The following is a 20911-nucleotide window of genomic DNA, read 5'->3' on the forward strand; positions in this document are numbered from 1 at the left end:
TTCCCAAGGTCTGTGCTGGATAAATCAGCATTGGAAACCTAGGTGCTGAGTATACCAGAGGTTTGATGAAAAATTATTTTAGACTTGCTGTATATTTGAAAATTTCTATAATAAAATGTCAAGAAAAAAAGTCACGTAAATCAGCTCCATGGTTTACTGATTTAGAATAAACAAACATGATCTGTTAGTATTCATTTGTCATAGAATACGATAAATGTTTAACTGTCCAGTTTTAATTGTCTCAATGATGTCTGGGTAAACAAAGCATCACTTCATGGTTTGATATCTGTTCCCTTATATTTTTATTTTTTAAGACAAGGTCTCACTCTGTTGCCCAGGCTGGAGTGCAGTGGTGAGATCTTGGCTCACTGCAACCTCCACCTCCCAGGCTCAGGCAACCTTGCAGGTATGGACCACCATGCCCAGCTACTTTTTTTTTTTTTTTTTTTTTTTTTTTTTTGGTATTTTTTGTAGAAACAAGGTTTTGCCATGTTGCCCAGGCTGGTCTCCAACTCCTGAACTCAAGCGATCCACCCACCTCAGCCTCCCAAAGTGTTGGCACTACAGGTGTGAGCCACCGTCTTGTCCTGTTCCCTTATTTAAAATTATTGGGACACAGGAAGAAGGCTTTTTGTTTTGTTTTATTTTGTTTGTTTAATTAATGGCTACTAGATCCTACCAATCTGTACAGTTTTTAAGAACTAGCCTATCACTTTTTTAAATCCTCTCCATTTATCTGTGGCCTGGTATGATGATAAGTTTGATAGCAGGAGTACCATAATATGTCATATAATAGTGCATTCCTGCTCTGCGAGCTATCTTTTCCTCAGTCCTAAAGCAGAGTGGCTAAGCAAGTAATCTTGGGAGTCAGATTGCCTGGCTTATTAGAATTGCAGCTTAGTAGGACCTTGGGCAAATTGCTTAAGCTTTTCATGCCTTATTTTAAGTTCCTGCATCATATGACTGTTAGTGTCCAGAGTAAAATGTAATCGGTTTAGCTGTCTCGCTTTAGAATCTTTATTTTATCTACCAACTATCTTTCTCTCTCTCCCCCTTTCCCTCACATCTCTATCTCTATCTGTAGCTCAACTCTTTCTTTATTTCTTGGTCTTCCAAACCCATTTCCCTCAGATCCACTTGTCAGGGATGTGCTGAGGGAAATAGGCTTCCTCCTGTCCTGCTAGTGACCCCTGAGTGGCTTTCATGGACCCCATTTTATTCCCTCTTCGTTAGGAAAAACAGCCTTTTTGGTTTCTGGAGCACCCTTAGCATCCTGTTTAGGTCTCTCAACTTCACAAGTAACTTCTTTCTTTATCACCATGAACTTTTCTTCACCTCCTGATCTTTTCTACAATCAGGTGCTGAACTCCTGCAGTTCCTGGTCTATAGAGTCCCTTCAGATATCAGATGAAATATTTAGTCAAATCTCTAACTTGACAAGCAATCAATGCACAAACATTTGTATTAGTGTCCGTATGTTCAAGCCATCAGAAAGTACACTCTACTTGGCTCCACAAAAGCAACACTTCAAGGCAACCATGATAATAATTAAAAAAAACAAAACACAACTCCATAAAACGACTATATATGTAGACATGGGTTTTTGAATGCAAATTATAAAATGTCTAACAATATGTTTGTGACTTTTATATGAGTTAATGAAACAGTTAAAGGAAAACTCTAATGATACCGCATATTGTTAAAATTTCTTATCCAATAGCCAAAGGAGGCAGACATGGAACGATTGATTGGGGGATTGATGGGGAGATGGACAACACAGAAAGGAACTTATAGTAATGAAGGAAGGGCCTTGTAGGCATTCCTTGGTTGAAGATAATGGTTTTCCTAAACTGGGCTATGATACCTCAGAAACATTATTATTATTGTTATTACTATTTTAAGTATAGATGGGGTTTCACCAAGTTGGTCAGGCTGGTCTCAAACTCCTGACCTCAGGTGATCTACCCACCTTGGCCTCCCAAAGTGCTGGGATTACAGGTGTGAGCCACTGCACCTGACCATGTTATTAATATTAATAATAAATTCCTGATAAATAATTCTATTCATTTTTAGGAGATCATTTACAGAGGTAACTGATATTATAGTCATTGCCCTTGTGCTCAAAATGCCCAAAGTTCCTTTATGGGTTTCTAAAAGAGGAATCTGAGGACTGTCTACTCCATCAAGGATACCTGGGGTACGCCTCTAAAATGCAGCTTCAAATTCCACAGGTGATTCTGATGCACCCTAGAGTTAGATAGTCAATGCCTTTTGGAGTTTGGGCCTGAATAGGGACTATTCTCTATCTGAGAATGCCATACAGTAAAGTTGGAGTTGCTCAAGAAAATACGGTAGTCCCTTAGTATCAGTGAGGAAATTGGTTCTATGGTCCCCTCCCAAACCAAAATCTGCAGATACTCAAGTCCTTTCTATAAAATGACATAGTATTTGCACATAACATACATTACCCTCCCATACACTTTAAATAGTCTCTAGATTATACCTAATATAATGTAAGTGCTATGAAAATAGTTTTCATATTTTTTATTTGTATTTTTTGTTGTATTGTTACTTTTTATTGTTTTTGTTATTGCTTTTAAAATATTTTTGATGTGTAGTTGGTTGAATCTTTGGATGCCAAACTTCTGGATATGGAGGACTGACTATACTATTACAATGAGATGTTACACATACATCAATAATGTTACTTAAACTTTTAGTTGTCTTATCATTTCTCAAAATCAACTTTTATAACTGTAGTGATTAATAAGATTAATTTTAAAAGCAATTCTCTTAAAATATGAAATAACAGCAACTCTTCAGCTAAATCCTGTGGATGCTATTTAACCCTTTCTTGGAAGCAGATGAAGCCCTCATTTGTTACTATGACCTTGCCCAAAATGGTGGAGCTTCTCCAAGTGGAGCCATCTCAAGTCAAAGGATGGTCTTAACCACTCACCGGAGTCTGCTAATTCCCACTGATCAACTGAGCTCTAACACACACTGGAAGCAGAAAACTGAATAAGGGAATGCCTACTGTCTTCTTGGAATAGAAGGCCTCACTGAGCTCTATAAAGAGTTTACTCTGCCACCGTGTAGTCTGCACAAATAACATGCATTTGCTCTCTTTTTGTTCCCAAAAATATTGATTTGGGGACTTGGATATCTAGGAATTTATTTGAAGTACCTAAGATAGAGGTCAGTTCAGTTAATTTTTTTTTTTTTTTTTTTTTTTGAGACAGAGTCTTGGTCTGTCGCCCGCGCTGGAGTGCAGTGGCCGGATCTCAGCTCACTGCAAACTCCGCCTCCCGGGTTTACGCCATTCTCCTGCCTCAGCCTCCCGAGTAGCTGGGACTACAGGCGCCCGCCACCTCGCCCGGCTAGTTTTTTGTATTTTTTAGTAGAGACGGGGTTTCACTGTGTTAGCCAGGATGGTCTCGATCTCCTGACCTCGTGATCCGCCCGTCTCGGCCTCTCAAAGTGCTGGGATTACAGGCTTGAGCCACCACGCCCGGCCAGTTCAGTTAATTATGCTTTTTTTCCTGTTTTTCACATATAACCCCTCTTAAATTTGCATTTCAGGCTACAGACTGGTAGTTTTTAACCCAGGCTGAATATTATAGTCATCTGGGGACCTTTGAGAAATTCCAACCCCCAGACCCCACCCCTGGAGAGAGTTCAATTTAATCGGTCTGGGGTGGGGCCAGGGCATCATAGTTTTCAAATCTCCCAGGTGATTCAAAGTGTAGCCAAAGGTGAGAACCACCGCTTGTTTTATGATGTAAGACTTATTAAAGTCAATTCTATCAAAACCATCCACCACCATCAATAAACAAAACTATTTGATTTGACAGTATCCTATTAGGTGAATAGCTTGTGCAGGCATTATTCTTGTCTTGAGATTTTTGGGAGATTTGACTATATTCCACAACTTAGGTGACATGAGTAAAATTCCAGATTTTTCCATCACACTATGGTGACACAGTAATAACAATCTCCACACACACACTTTTTTTTTTTGAGACAAAGTCTAGCTCTGTTGCCCAGCCTGGAGTGCAGTGGTGTGATCTTGGCTCACTGTGATTTCCACCTCCCAGGTTCAAGTGATTCTCCTGCCTCAGCCTCCTGAGTAGCTGGGAATACAGGTGCCCATCACCATGCCTGGCTAATTTTTGCATTTTTAGTAGAGATGGGGTTTCTCCATGTTGCCCAGGGTGGTCTCGAACTCCTGACCACCTCAGCCTTCCGAAGTGCTGGGATTACAGGTATCAACCACCGCACCCAGCCCCCAAATTTATATATTCATATTGTTCACTAGCAGAATTCAACAGGAAATTCAGTCAGTAAAATTGTTTAGAGAAAGCAATTTGTTCATAAAATTTCTAACCTCAAAGCTTTACAGGATTTAGCCTCCATGAAATCCAACAAGTGTAACAACATAGCTGTGATATCTTTGCAGTTAGGTTACATTTAATTGATTTGGGGGACTTCACTCTGCAGCCAATCTATGCCCACAGAACCAGTTGAAGTTATGAAACCCCTGTCTTGCCACATATATTTATATCCTTTAATAAAATAAAGCTAATAACTTGATAAAACTAATAACTTTCTTTCTTTCTCTCTCTCGGTTTTTTTTTTTTTTTTTTTTTTGAGACAGAGTCTCACTCTGTTGTCCAGGCTGGAGTGCAGTGGGGCAATCTTGACTCACTGCAACCTCTGCCTCCTGGGTTCAAGCAATTATTCTACCTCAGCCTCCAGAGTAGCTGGGATTACAGGTACCTGCCACCACACCCGGCTAAGCTAATAACTTTCATGAGAGCGAGAGCAGGCAAGGGTGAGACTGGTTTGGCTTTTGTGGGCAGTGAGTGCCTGGGATAATGATTCCACCAGGTTCCATTTGATGGAGGGCAAGTTCATTGAACACCTTCAGCTGCGAGGAGAGCTGTAGTGAGAACTTTCTGCCTAATAACTGCTCTCTCTCTCTTCAATTTCACCTAATGAATGTGTGAATTCGATCGCTAGATTCTGATGTTGGTGGAGGATAAATGTAAATAATTTATGAGAGAAAGTTGTGATCTTCTTGGAGAGCTCAAGGAATAAACCTTTTCTGGAGGGTGACGGACAAGGGGAATAAGAGTGCAAAAAGAACGAAGGCACTCTGTTTTAAAAGGCATTCATTTAGATGGTGTCCTTATGTATAGCCTGCCCCTGTACCTTGTCCTGTGGAACCGGGGCGCTTGCATTTGGCAGCTGCAATCACTTAATAACTGCACCTTTGCCATAAAAGCTGTTGGAGGTTGGCAGAGAGCAGGAATCCAATGTGATCATTGCTAACATCCATTTAAAGCCAAAGCCACAGGGGGAAGTAATTGGATTTAATGGATATAGAGTTTTAGAATGAAAGTGCGTGGGATTGGGTTTATTTAATTTAATTAGACTTATACTTTAGATTATCTCATTTAAATTATCTGTGTTCCCATGTATGCTTTGACTTTCTGGCCTTTAGGCAATAGGCAAAATTTTCCTTGTACGAAGCAATGAAGGTCTGTTCATTTCTCCTTCAGAGCCTTCTACATCAGCCAGGGTAAAAATGAGCTTATGCGTCAGCCAGGGTCAACTGACCCAGGTCCCTCCGAAGGCAATCTTTTTCATTGGTTGGTTGAGTCGTAGAACAAGAGGACCTGAGGGGGCTTTTAAAGCTCTCACGCTGCCCTGGTCCTCTCCCTAGCAGCAGGGTTTGCTCTGCTTTCTGAATAACTATAGGAGCCTTCATTTCCTGTGCTATAGGACATAGCTTCTCAAGGGCATCTGACACTCCCAAGGGCAAAAGCTGGTGGACTTTGACAACACATCCTGCAACAACTAAATTGTCATTTCCAGAATGAAAATCCATCTTGCACAATCATAAAAGGAACTTTATTTGAATCACAGAAACCAGACAAATTGAGCCTACTAGTTAGACATGACGATTAGCTGGGCTGATGATGCGGTGAGTTTCTCCTGACTTATATCTGAATGCCCCTTTACCTTGATGTTTCTCTCCATTGAAAACAGAAGTGCAGGCCGGGTGTGGTGGCTCATGCCTGTAATCCCAGCACTTTGGGAGGCAGAGGCGGGTGGATTGCCTGAGCTCAGGAGTTCAAGACCAGCCTGGGCAACATGGTGAAACCTTTTCTCTACTAAAATACAAAAAAAATTAGCCGAGTGTGGTGGCGTGCACCTGTAGTCCTAGCTACTTGGAAGGCTGAGGCAGGAGAATTGCTTGAACCCGGGAGGCAGAGGTTGCAGTGCACTGAGATCACACCACTGACCTCCAGCCTGGGGGACAGAATGAGACTCCATCTCAAAAAAAAAAAAAAGAAAAGAAATAAAATAAAGAAAGTAGAAGTGTGGCAGGGCAGACTGTGCCAGCAAGGAAATGCCCAGGGGAGAGAGGGAGGCAGTCCCTCTGTGGCTCCGGTGGAGGCCCCAGGACAGGGGTGAGGTAGGCAGCAGGCTCCTGGTGATCTCTCACTCCGCTGCTTTCAGTAGAGCAGGAGTGATTGAAGCCATGTCGCAATGAATTTCATGATAGGGTAATATGGATACGTTTCCACTGCAGGAGGGAATCAGGTTGCCTTGCCTCTCAGCACGCCCACTCCAGTGGGAGTCTGAAATTACTGTCTTCAGACCTTCTATTCACCTCATTCCTCTTATTCCTTTGAGATTTTCAGAAAAGCAGTACTGTCGTTAATAATAAATAGATGTATTGTTACCTTTTAGTAAGAGCCATATTATTTAGGAACATATTTTATATCAATTTAAACACATGTACTGTGTATTTGGGGGGTGTGTGTGTGTGTGTGTGTCTGTGTGTATTTCCATTTAGATTTTGTAGTATAAAAGTCTGCTTTCTCCACTTTTGCCATTCTTCCCTAATAAACTGATATATATATATATATATGTATATATATATATATGTAAACAATTAGATTATGGTTACTTATTCATTCTCAAGGAACAGGCAAACCAGCGAAATAGACATTGATCACCGCAATAGCATGTACTAGGTAACAACTTCATTTAAGGCACTGATCCCTGGTATTGTGGTCAATATAAAAATGTATAAGATCTGATCACTCTCCCAGATTAAGGTACAAACACACATGACTGATTCAAAGTAGAAATTGGCAATGTGAAATACAAAGATAGTGCTGCGAGGTTTCTGAAGACAGTAAGATAATGTCTGATTTGGGGGATCAGATCATGTCCTGTGGGATGCCTTCTGTACCGGGCTCAGAAGGATGGAGCTTTGGACATGTAGTGATGGGTGAGTGGAGATGGGGCCTCCAGATGGTGGGATAGTGCCCGTGGGAAAGTGCTGAGCACTTTCTGGACCTTTTTTTAACGAATTTTTTGTTAACCGATTGACAAGATACGGAATCTGGATCCTTAAAAAGGCTGTTTGGCTGTGATGTGGAGCTGTGAGAAGTAAGTTCTAGAGCGAGATCCTGAGAGTTCTTTGGTGTCACTTAGGAGTGACACCAGTTGGAATTTCACCAGTTGTATTAGTTCCCTAGGGCTGTTTTAACAAAGTGGCTGAAAATAACAGAAATGTATTCTATTATGGTGCTGGAAGGCTGAAAGCCTGGTATCAAGGCGTTGGTCAGGGCCTTGCTCCCTGTGAAGGCTCTAGAGAGGAATCTACCCTGATCTCCTCCAACAGCTTCTGGTGGCTCCCGACAATCCTTGGCACTCCTTGGCTCATGGCTACATCACTTCAGTCTTCACCTTTGTCTTTGCAGGGCCTTCCTCCCTGTACAACTGTGCACCTCGGTGTGTCCTTTCTTCTTTTTCTAAGGACGCCAGTGAAATCGAACGTAGGGCCCACTCTAAACCAGGATGACATCATCTTAACTAATTACGTCTGCAAAAACCTGTTTTCCAAATAAGGTTACATTCTAAGGTTCCGGGTAGGCATGACATTTGGGGGCACACTATTCAACTCACAACACCCTTTTAACAAGATCCCAAGAGTACTGCAGTGTCAAGCTAAGGAGTCTGAACTTTACTAGTTTAGATGCCTAGGTTCAGAGAAACATTGAGGGAAGTCTTTTTAGGGCAGGGAATACCTTGACAGCCTTGGCCTTCCCTAGGTTAGACCTGCTGTGCCTGTGGTGAGCCGCTAACACCAGGCTGCCGTGAGCCACATTCTGAAAGGCTGTACACCTACATCCACTGTCTGAGTGCCTGAAGCTCTGCCCACTGGGCTATGACTCTAACATTCCATTTTGTTCTTATAGTGGGAAGTATTTTTGTCCCTCTCTCCTGTACCCAAATGCCCAGCTGCTGGCTTGGACTCATGAGTAGAAGGTAAGTGTAGGCTTCAAAGGTAGTATTTCAATTTTTCCTATTGTACCACATCTGTCTCCCATGGCTTACTTTTGTTTTATTTTGTTTTGTTTTGTTTTGTTTTGTTTTGTTTTAGAGACAGGGTCTTGTTCTTTCACTCAGGCTGGAGTGCAGTGGCATGATCATGGCTCACTGCAGCCTCGAACTCCTGGGCTCAAGGGATCGTTCCACCTCAGCCTCCTGAGTAGCTGAGATTATAGGCATATGCCATGATGCCCAGCTCCCATGGCTTACTTTTGGAACAATGTGTTTGTCAAATTCAATGTATAGGCCTGCAAGAGCTAGGAAGGAGAACTCTTATCTTACTTAGTACCTCTCTACAATTACTTTTTGCTTTAGAGGCAATTCACTAGCCATATCAGAAGAAATGTCAGTTGAAAGACAACTTTAAGATATTCATTTACAAATACTTTTCTGAATAAATGAATACATCGAATACTTTTTATACGATAGATACTTTACTAAGTCCCGTATCTCATTATTAATTCTTTTAAGCTTTCAGTGCAGGCAAAACTAACATGTTTAACATCAGTCCCCTTATCTTTTACTATTTATAGTTGCAAGAATTAAATGAAATAATGTATTTAGAAGTCTTAACACATTTCGCACAGCAGTCGCTAGCTATTATCGCCCTTCTAACTCTACATGCTGGCAGTTATCAGGCTCAAGGAGTTTTTAGTGGGATATGATATATTTTGCCTCTCAATTTTGGATTTTAATGCTTTTTTACCATCAAAGGATTGACACATCTTCCTGGAAAAGATAAAAAAGGTCTTTGAAGATTTGTTTTCTTCAAAGTTATGACAACCACTGCAACGTGCCTCAGTGTGGATACTCTGGTTGCTAAGGACCGCATAGATCAGGGTAAAAAGTGGGCTGATGATAACTGTCATTTTCTTTTCTTTTCTTTTTGTCACTTGGAGGGAAGAAGCAGCTTGGTAGATGCTTGGGCTTGTGTCTGAGGCATCACAGCAACATTGTGAAAAAGAATCAGTCAGCATGACGGTACCTATCTTTTTTGACAGACTTCTGGACTGATCCACCATTCTACCACGGTACTTTGCTCTTCAGGGAAACATGGATGCACATTCCTGTGCTAAAGAAACTTCTATGTGACCAGTTCACTATGCAGAGCACTGGGAGTCTCCCTCCTCAACAGAGACTGCAGCACACAGCCTCTGCCTTGCTCAACCCCACAAGATTCTGTGTCAATAATCAAGGACAAAATAGCTCTAAAATGAAATCCTATTTCCAGCCTAGAGAATTTTGAATCTAGATTTAGAGATGCCATAAAAAGTAATGATTACTATGTCAAGGAAGGTAATTTTCATGAAGGAAATGACTTCTAATCCAAATGGTTTATTTGTAGGATTAATGTCATATGAACCTGTTTTATACAAAGTCATAGGGAGACAAAAAAAGGGAAGAAATTCATTTTGAGCCTAAATATACCAATGAATAAATAAGTTGACAAAAAATTAGCTAATTGTAACTTCAAATCACTCACCCATTTCGTCTTGTACAATAACCTAAGAAACACAAATACACCATGTCCGGCTGCATATGAAAGTGGCAAGAGTTTGTCATTTCCATTTTTAAAAGGAGAAGCAAATGTGTCTAGCCTACTCAATTTTTTTCCTAACTTCAAGTTTCATGTTTATATAACCATCAGGGAGATTTGCTGACTCACAGTCAGCCTCTGGGGCAGCACTTCCCCTTTCTTTAGTTCTTGAAGAAACAAGTATGATGCTCCCAGGAGAGTGGACAAGCTAACCATGTCAGTTTTTTATACACACAAGTAATATAATTGTATACATTTGTGTTAATTGATAAAAGTCTAAACAAGATAATCTCTAAACAATAAGAATATTTTATTTTATTTGTTTTTTTAGACGGAGTCTCACTCTGTTACCCAGGCTGAAGTGCAGTGGCTCGATTTTGGCTCACTACAACCTCCACCTCCCGGGTTCAAGTGACTCTCCTGCCTCTGCCTCCTGAATAGCTGGAACTACAAACTTACACGCCACCACACCCAGCTAATTACGAATTATTCAAAGCTGGAATTGGTTTTTAAAATGCTAAACCAAATGATAAAGTCCACAAGATTTTAGGTTTGTAGGTGAAGCCTTACCTGACTTCCCACTTCCAGTAGGTTGGGAATTATTCTCGGTGCTCCCATAATACTTACGATTTACACGATCATCGCTAACACTGCAGCACTTAATAGTAGCCAGGAGATAGAAGGTTCTGTGTATGGGGTACTGAGTTTGCATTTTACTTCTTTTCATTGCAGGCCACAGACCTCTGGACTCTACTTCCTTCCTTAGAGTCAGGAACTAAGAGGAAAACATTCGGCTTGGTTTTCTGGAATGAGAAATACAGGGTTGAGACTGCATCAAGACAAACACAGTTATGTAAATAATGTAGGTGAAAAACTGAAGAAGAGATGAGGAGCCATCACAGCTTCCTAATCGATTTATTTGCTTCCAACTTTTCCAACATTGCTGCTCAGTGAGCTTTCAAAAATGCCAGCCTAATTAATTCACTTTTTTGCTTAAAACCCTTCAGTGCATCCAAGGGGACTTGAGATAAAGACTAAAGTTCTTACCTGCCCTGGAGGCCTTGAGTGACATGGCTCCTCTCCCCTCACCTGCCTGTAGAAGTCACTCTCTCCTGAGGGCTCCAGACTTCACCTGCAGTTGCTCTCTTAATTCATCAAAACAGATGGTCTTCTTCCTGCCTCAGGGCCATTGCTCCTGCTGTCCTCCTGCCTGAATCATCACAGCACACTGCCAGCCCTTCTGCTGTCTTTGGCTGCACACTTCTTTTGTTTGGCCAGCCAAGAGATGACTGAAGTTTGAATTTGAATGCCTTAAAGCCAGTAGACTCCCTCCAGTGGGCCTTTAGTTCTAATATTTCTTGTTGTCTTACCCCTGCCAGATGCACACATTTTTGTTACCTGCCTGATCTCTTAAAGGAATTTGAGTTTGCAATCTCTGGACTAATTAATTTCTACTAATCAACCAGTAAAGCACAAATGCCATCTCCTCAGGAAAGTTTTCACAGCCCCACCGGCAAAAAATCCTGTACTTTCTCTTCATAGCACTCATCACAACAGCAATTAAATAACTAATTGTGCTATTACATGTCTAAAGTCTATATTCCCGGCCAGCATGGACATTACAAAAGGGCAGGGACTCTTATGTTTTTCACCACTGCGTTCTTAGTGTTTACATATAGAAGGCACTCAATGATTGAACGGATGAATGATAAAGCTAAAGTATTTCAAAGCTTAGTGACATAAATAATTCTCTAAAAGCTTTAAATGAGAATTATAGGCAAACATTTTTCTGAGATTATTTGAGCCTAGTCTTTCCAGGAGACACTGAGATTCCATAACCCTGAGGATGATATATCATGGGAAGCTCATCTCAGTGATTTCATACTCCTGTACTAGGTCCAAAGGGCAGAAGGAATGGGGAAGCCAGGCGGGCTCCAGGCTCCATGAAACTAATTAAACGATAGCAGCACTAGCTCGACTTTTATCATCTTTCTTTCTTTCTTTCTTTCTTTCTTTCTTTCTTTCTTTCTTTCTTTCTTTCTTTCTTTCTTTCTTTCTTTCTTTCTTTCTTTCTTTCTTTCTTTCTTTCTTTCTCTTTCTCTTTCTTTCTTTCTTTCTTTCTTTCTTTCTTTCTTTCTTTCTTTCTTTCTTTCTTTCTTTCTTTTTCTCTCTCTCTCTTTCTTTCTTTCTTTTTTCTTTCTTTCCCTCCCTCCCTCCCTCCCTCCCTCCCTCCCTCCCTCCCTCCCTTCCTTCCTTCCTTCCTTCCTTCCTTCCTTCCTTCCTTCCTTCCTTCCTTCCTTCCTTCCTTCCTTCCTTCCACAGACTTTCACTCTTGTTGCCCACGCTGGAATGCAATGGTGCAATCTCGGCTCACTGCAACCTCTGTCTCCTGGGTTCAAGCAATTCTCCTGCCTCAGCCTCCCGCCTAACTGGGATTACAGGCATGCGCCACCATGCCCAGCTAATTTTGTATTTTTAGTAGCGACGGGGTTTCTCCACGTTGGTCGGGCGGGTCTCAAACTCCTGACCTCAAGTGATCTGCCCACCTTGGCCTCCCAAAGTGCTGGGATTACAGGCATGAGCCACCATGCCCAGCCTATCATTATTCACTTTCTATCTTTTATGTAAGTATAGTGAATTTCTGCATAGGATTTGTCTGAACAAAGCTTATACCAGGGCTTTGACAGTGTCTATCTTATTGGTTATGGTATCAATGGCTCCTAGAATGGTGCCTGGCACTGAGTGTTGGGTGGTATCTATGAATGGTAACCTACTTGTGGTAAAAATCTTGTATTTACAAAGCTAGGATCAGATTTCTGTTATGTTTCAGGACCAGGAAGTAGTGAAGCTATCCTATTGCAGGTAATGTTGGTAGCATTACCTATTTCATATGATGAGGATTTCTTCCATCCATTCAATCCAATTGCAAAACCAAATATTTTCCTTCCCAAATGATATTTAATTCAAGTTCCTCAAACGCATTTCAAAAGCTTCTCTTGTCCATGCTCCTTTATGCTATGTTGTCTTCTCTACCGGTAGTCACATTCAAAAGGCAATGAATTAATTATCTTCATAAGTATTTTTCTTTATTTCCAAATCTGATCAGAATGTGCCCAAAGCATGCTTCATTGCAATGTTTTTGAGGAAGTTTGACTTATTATTATTATTATTAGGCTTCATTATATCTGAAGCAAATTAAAGCAGACAATTTTCTATGATGATGGAAAGTCTCACTATGTTGCCCAGGATGGTCTCAAACTCCTGGCTTCAAGCAGTCCTCCTCCCTTGGCCCTGCAAAATAAAATGCTGGTATTACAGGCATGAGCCACTATGCCAGGCCAAGGTATTTTTTTTTTTTTTAATGTGATAATTAACAGTAAAAAAAAAAGTGGGATAAAAGACATTATATGGACTAGTACGTGCCACGTTCATGGTGCCAAATAGCTTGCATTTCCACCCTCCCGCTCTTGCCTCTATGCTGCTTTCTGGACCAAAGTTGCCTGCCTTGGAGGCAGACTTGTTTAATTACTTTAACAGGCTCACTTGCCCTCTGGTTTCTGGTTGGTTTTGTCCAATGGGGAGCCCCTGCAGGAGGTCAGAAGGAAGAACACAGTAAGGTCCAGTCCCACATTCCCCTGCTTCCTGCCTACAGAGTTGGCTTGGGCTGGCTGCATGATCTCAAGCAAAGACCATAACTCCTCTCGAGGTGACCCTTTCCACACTCTCTCCTCTTGCTCCTTTAAACCTCAGGGTTGTAACATCTGCTGTGACTAGCCCCAGCATGTCACTCTTCTTTGTGGTTTTCCCATATCTGCCTATATCCTATCAACAGTCCCTTTACTCAGCCTTCCTGGAGTATGCCACTTGCTTCGTGTTGGGGCCCTGATTGATATACCTACTAGGGAATCCACTTACGATCTCTCTCATTTTGCTCAGGAGTCGAAGTTATGGTGATAGACATTGTATCCACAGGTGTAACTACTTGAAGGAGAAGCATTTTTTGGAATAATACCCTACCATCTGCCTTTGTTTTATTAGATCTAAAAATCTAAATTAACCATATTTTCATTATATCCTAAAATGCCTTATTATTGTATTTTTCTCAACACTTTTACAATATGCCATGCATATTATTTTTTGAAAATTATATAATTTGTTGAGTATTACTACTTTTATGTGCCTACACTACTTTCTGTTCTTTCATAAGTAAATGTCTTATTTTTTTATGTGCTTAATTTTCTACTCTATATACTAATTCTTATTTTTAATTTAGAGATGAGGCTTTCACTATGTTGCCCAACTTGCCTTGAACTCCTGGACTCAAGGGATCCTCCCACCTCAGCCTCCCAAGTAACGGGAACCACAGGTGCATACCACTGTACCTGACTATGTGATATACTAATTATTAATTCAACCACGAACTGTCATTGTTAACATCTCTCAAGTCATTCAGACACATCAGAAACTCAACTAGTTTTATTTTAATACATTTATTAAGGGCTTACCATGTACCTGGCATTATGCTTGGCATTAGGAATAAAGCACTGAACAAGACTCTTCGAAACAGCAGTCTTCAATTTTTTTTCTGGTACGCTCCCCGAAGTAATTTTGAAAAACTACATGCCCCTTTGCATATGTTTTAATTAACAAAATATTTTAAAATCAAAGGGTTAAATTGTTGCAAACGATGTAATTTTTAGTGTTTGTAACTAGATAACAAATCCATTGCTCTGGTGTTAAAATAGAAATGGTGATAAGTTTCTTATAAATATGGAACACTTTCCCCTAACAATCCTATTAAATTAACTTTTTTTTTTTTTTTTTTGCCAGAAAAGACTCAGAACAAGAATTAACATTTGTTAATATTCTGATTTCTTATGAAGCTCTTGTTGGAGAAAAAAATAATGAAGTTTTCATTTTACGAAACAGAAGTGAAAAGAGTTGCTGAATCTTGTCACTCAGCATCTTTCCTGCATGCAAGTTGCTGAGTCATTTAAGGCATTGACTCTTCTGCTTGGACGTCTGAGTTCAGTGTCACAGGATTTTTAAGTAGGAAACTTAGAATTTTAGAAAGGAAGCGAGGGGAAGGAACAGACCCAGAGAGGTAAGGTGCTTGTCGAAGTCATGCAGCTGGTTGGTGAACTTGGGCTTCTTGGTTGTGATTTGGTTACATTTTCATTATTTTCATTGTTGCATGATAGTAAATGCTCTTTAGTAGATTTAGATAAAAATTAGTGGCAGCAAATAACAGCAACAACAATAATACTGTATTTGTGAGAGAACAACCCAAATATAATAATATCTTTTTGCTTTTCTATTGTACTTTTACCATTTTATTTCCTTCACACCTTCCATGAAACATTTTACTTGAAGTTTTGAATTAATTTTGCATTCTATTTGGCACAATTATTTCAATTTCACTGAGAAAATGGAAATAAATTCAATTTTATTTTATAAAAGTAAAGGCTGGGAGGATTAATTTTGATCACTTAGCATCCTAGGTAATAGAGTTTGACAAATGATGCAATCTTTAATAATAATTTTAGATTGTTCCTTTGAGCTAATCAATGCCAGTTAAATCAAGTAGTTAGAAGAAGCTTTTAAGACTCTGTTATGCTAGTGAAATAATTTAATTCTCTCCAGTTCAATTACTTTCCATAATATAACACCTTTCTGGTATAATAAAAACTCAATTTAAAAAGTAAATAAAGTTTATAAACTATTTTAAAGACCCTATAGAAATATTTTACTGAGTTACTGTTTAAATTAATAGAAGAGACTTTAAATGTTTTCAGTAAAGATTCCTATTTGTGATATAATTTTCTTTCTTTTTTTTTTTTTTTTCTGAGACAGAGTCTCACTCTGTTGCCAGGCTGGAGTGCAGTGGCGGAATCCCCGCTCACTGCAACCTCTGCCTCCCTGGTTCAGATGATTCTCCTGCCTCAGCCTCCTGAATAGCTGAGATTACAGGCACGTGCCACCATGCCTGGCTAATTTTTATATTTTTAGTAGAGACGGGGTTTCACCATGTTGGCCAGGATGGTCTCGATCTCTTGACCTTGTGATCCACCCGTCTTGGCCTCCCAAAGTGCTGGGATTACAGGTGTGAGCGACCATGCCCAGCCTGTGATACAATTTTCTAATATAAATGAGGGGGCTGGGCACGGTGGCTCACACCTGTAATCCCAACATTTTGGGAGGCCGTGGCGGGTGGATCACCTGAGGTCAGGAGTTCGAGACCAGCCTGACCAACATGGGGAAATCCTGTCTCTACTAAAAAATACAAAAATTAGCCAGGCATGGTGATGTGCCCCTGTAATCCCAGCTACTCGGGTGGCTGAGGCAGGAGAATCACTTGAACCCGGAAGGCAGAGGTTGCAGTGAGCTGAGATTGCCCCACTGCACTCCAGCCTGGGCTACAGAGTGAGACTCTGTCCCTAAATAAATAAATAAATAAATCAGAGAATTCACAAAAGGAACTGACTTACAGAACTTTATAGCTGGTTACTGGTATTGATATCCAGATTTCTGCTTTTCATGCAGATGTCTTTGTCAAGGATGGGCTGTGGCATAAAATGCGAACAACTAACTGTTTTTAATGCTACATTTAGTATAAATTTTATATTCTCATTTAGGGCAAATGTTCACTGCAAATTAAACTAGAATATACAAACATTTATAATGTAAAATATAACTTGTATTAGGGGTTCCTCACTTGAAGAAAACCCAAAATAAAACCCAACTGGATAAAAAATATTTGAATATATGGGATGATAATTCAGGGTTTTTCCATGAAATAGGAATGTCTCAAATGTCAAAAAGAAAATTGATTTTGAAAGCCCTTTTGAGCATACTAGTTGACTAAAGTGAAGGACATCTTTTTTATTTGTTTATTTATCAATGTATTAATTTATGAAATTCAAAAAATTAAGTAAATTTGCTTCCTCCTCATTGCCTCTTCTCTAAAGCTCATCTTAATCATGTCTTCTCCTTAACCATATGCCTACGTGCTCCTAATTTTATGACTTTGTTGATCACTGCAGGTTTTTTACAGTTACTCTAAACAGAATTCCAGGCTTATGATTGCCATACCAATATCTGATGCAAGTTGTCAGCTATACACAAAAACAAAATGACCTTCTGCTTAAGTTCACTACCCCCACCCTCCACCCCACAATGACTGTAAATATAAACCCATTTTTAAAATTTCTTAAATATTTTCTTTATAGAAATCCAATTTAATCTCTATATCTGCCAGTATATTCTCTCAATTCATTCATCTGTACACCTTTTGAGGTTAGAATAGTATGGAGAATTATAAGGAGAATATTAAACTAGAGATAACAAGTTAAGTAACAGGAAGATGTATAAGAAAAGCTATTATTACTGATGGAGGGTCTTGACTACAAGTCTTAAAGACTCTTGACGTTTTGAACAAATAATTGGACAAAACGCACAAAGAAATGAAAGAATGAAGCAACAAAAGCACAGATTTATTGAAACAAAAGTACATTCCACAGAGAGGGAGCCACAGAAGCAAGCAGCTCATGAGGGCTTGTTACAGAATTTTCTGGGATTTAAAAATACCCGCTAGAATTTCCCCATTGGTTACTTAGTTACACCCCATTTGAATGAAGGAGTGGCCCACAACCAGTCTGATTGGTTGCAGAAGGCGACCAATCAGAGGCTGAAGTGAAGCAACAAAGTTACACTCTTAGGCCAATGAAGACTAGGCCCACAACCAGTCTGATTGGTTTTGGGAGGGGGCCAATCAGAGGTACTTTCCATTTATCATCTGCCACACAGTGCAAAGGGAGTAGCCTCTGATCCTTTTGTTACTTAAGTGTGTAGAGGTGGGATTTTCCTTTTGATTCAGTCATAGGAAGTCAGCACAATCGGCCTTAGTTTCCCCGCCTCCATACCCTATTCTCCTGCCTCACTATGGTTTCTTTGTTCACCTTTATCTCTGTAATAGCATGTATTGATGCTTCTCACTACCACTAATAATGTGTTTTGAATGATGCAGCAAGCTAAATACAATTGCTTACAGGTCAATTCATTGAAAACATTTTCACTTCGGTCCTCTTCAAATTAAATAAATGAAATGAAAGAATAGATCAATTAATCATTTTAGTAGCCAGGCCCTGGGTAATTGAGGTCAGTGACCTTGGTGGGCTGATAAATGAATTTGATCCTAGGGAGTTTCTGGTTCCCTTGTTTTAATCATTTATGTGTACCCTATTATTCATAGAGAGAGGTACAGTGCTAGCACTCCAAATTCAAGTTCATTAATATTACACAACAGATGCAGGTGTTTCCAGGACAGCTAAGTCAGAAGAGCCCTTTTCACTATAAAGTGTGAAAATCAAGGGAATTGTTTTCCAAATATGCAACAGGCACAGAAGTGCATATTAGGATTACTGAAGTTGAAATTTTTACCTGACTCTTATTTGCTTCTTTCCATGCTTTGAAACAACCTTTTCCTTCTTCCTTCTTCTCCGCCTCCTTCTCTTCTTTTTTGTCTTTTTTTCTTCTTGTATTTCAAAAATCATAAAGCCAGTAATTTAAAAGCATGGGTAGTCTTTTTCTTTATGCAATTTTAAGCTAAATACCTGTGCATCTTCATACACTCTTGCTTACTATTGACTGAACAAGTCTGGATTTGAGGAATGCTAATGTTTTAGTTATGCCCATTTTCTTCTACCAAACGAGGTATTAAGTTTTGTCTATATATACAAACTATTGTATAAACAGAAACAAAATTAATTCTAGCAAAAACCTTTTATTTTTTAAATGATGATTTGAATGGGTAAGATAAAATAAAACAGCCAATGGATTATTATTTATTTATTTATTTATTTATTTATTTATTTATTTATTTGAGCCAGGGTCTCACTCTGATGCCTAGGCTGGAGTGCAGTGGCATGATCTTGGCTCACTGCAGCATCAGCTTCCTGGGTTCAGATGATCCTCCCACCTCAGCACCTCTGGGTAGCTGGGACTATTGGCATTCACCACAACACCAGGCTAATTTTTTTTTTGTATTTTTCGTAGAGACGAAGTTTCACCATGTTGGCCAGGTTGGACTCAAACTCTTGGCCTCAAGCAATCTGCCTGCCTCAGCCTGCCAAAGTGCTAGGATTACAGTCGTGAGCCACTATGTCCAACTGCCAATGAATTATTTACCTAAATTGAACCATTTTTAAAAAATAAGCCTAAAGATAGCCTAACACTCAATTTTCAATGCCCACTAAAGCACAAATTCTCTAGCGCTCAGAAACAAACAAAAATCTAAATAAAAAAATATGGAGCCTTCTTTTTGTAATTTGAAATTCTGTAGGTAATTGCATCCCTTCTACCCAGACAACCTTTCAGTTTCCAAATTATTCTCATGTTGCCCTAACTCATTTTGAGGATGCAACATTTTAAAGGTAAAAACGTTACTGCTTTAAAGAATAAACATCATCCATCTTCTAAGATGGATAGCCTTATCATTACCTCGCCTGCTCTTTCTATATATGCACAGGACTAACATAAATAGTTACACTGAACCTTAAAGAATTATGCTTTGAGAAGTGATTTAGAAAGAAATAGAGAAGATGAGGGGAGAGGCTACAAAAAGGAAGATACCTTCAGCAGGGAGCTATATGACATTACAACCGGAGCAGAACCAGCTACTGTATTTAAACCTCCAAAATAGTGCTGAATCTGAAAACTTGAGATTTGAGGCACCACATGGATATGTAGCACCTTGGAATAATTTTTGTTCCTATCCTCTTCTTTTGATTGAGCTCAACTTTAACAGTAGTATTTCACTTTTATCTAGCATTTTATAGTTCACATAACACTTTCGTATAATGACTAAAATTTATTTGGTATTAGATGTGTCATTATCTCATTTAATTTGCACAGCAATTGAATGACATGGATTCTACCACTATCCTAATTTTACAAGAAAGGCAGTGAAGCACAGAGAGATGAAGTAACCTACTTTTTAGCTACGCTGCCATTCTGCACTCAAGCATCCTCTTAGTCCTCTTGACAAGCATATAAGGTAGATACCATCTACTGCCTGATTAAGAGAAGAGCAATTGCTGATCAGGGAGATTGAGGAATGTACCCAAGGTCACTCAGCTAGTAGACAGTAAAACTGGGGCACAAAGCCCGGTTTAGATTTCTGAATTCTTCCAAGTTGCTTCTAGTGACATTTTTTTTGTGACTGGAAAATATGGGACAAGCTGGCGAAAATTCAGGTGGCTGGCAATAATTTTGGAGTCAATCTGAAGTCTTTGAATCCTACTTCAAGACCTACGTACATGGATACAATAAATATAATTTAATTTTATGTATGTATGATTATACTCTATAATATTTATACTGTTTGTATTATGTATTTTATAAATTTTTATTCTAAAATCCCAAATGCTAAAATACTAAAATCGTGAAATAGTATTTTATACTATTTTATACTGTACTGACACCCGTAAGGTACTATGGTATGTGTGTACCTTAGGGGTGCCACTTATAACATTCTACTGTTTTTCACTGCTATTGTTTTCTCTGAAGGGTCTGGCACTGTGCCTGGTGCATAGCGCGTGCACAGTACATCATAAATATTTCACAAATAAAAGAATGCACGTGGCTACTTAGGCACACACAGTGCTTATATAGCTTATCTTTAAGATGCAGGAGTGGAGATTCAGACTGTCCTTGGATTAATGTAGAAAGTGAAGTGTATCAGAAGACCATCTATGTGGTTCACCTGCCTCGCTGCGTTCAGTTTGGCTTGTACAACAGAGCATGTGCTGCATGAAACGGCAAGATGGCTGCTCAGTTCCCCAGGCTGGACACAGCAGGTCTGGTGGAAGGCAGTCCTAGCTGCTTAGATTTTGCCCATTCTCTCTCTCCAAAAAGTAGAATTGCAGACTCTGCGGAACACAGGGGTTCAGGTTCACACAA

The sequence above is a fragment of the Chlorocebus sabaeus genome, chromosome 13 (genome assembly GCF_047675955.1).
Source record: "Chlorocebus sabaeus isolate Y175 chromosome 13, mChlSab1.0.hap1, whole genome shotgun sequence".
Classification (NCBI taxonomy): Eukaryota; Metazoa; Chordata; class Mammalia; order Primates; family Cercopithecidae; genus Chlorocebus; species Chlorocebus sabaeus.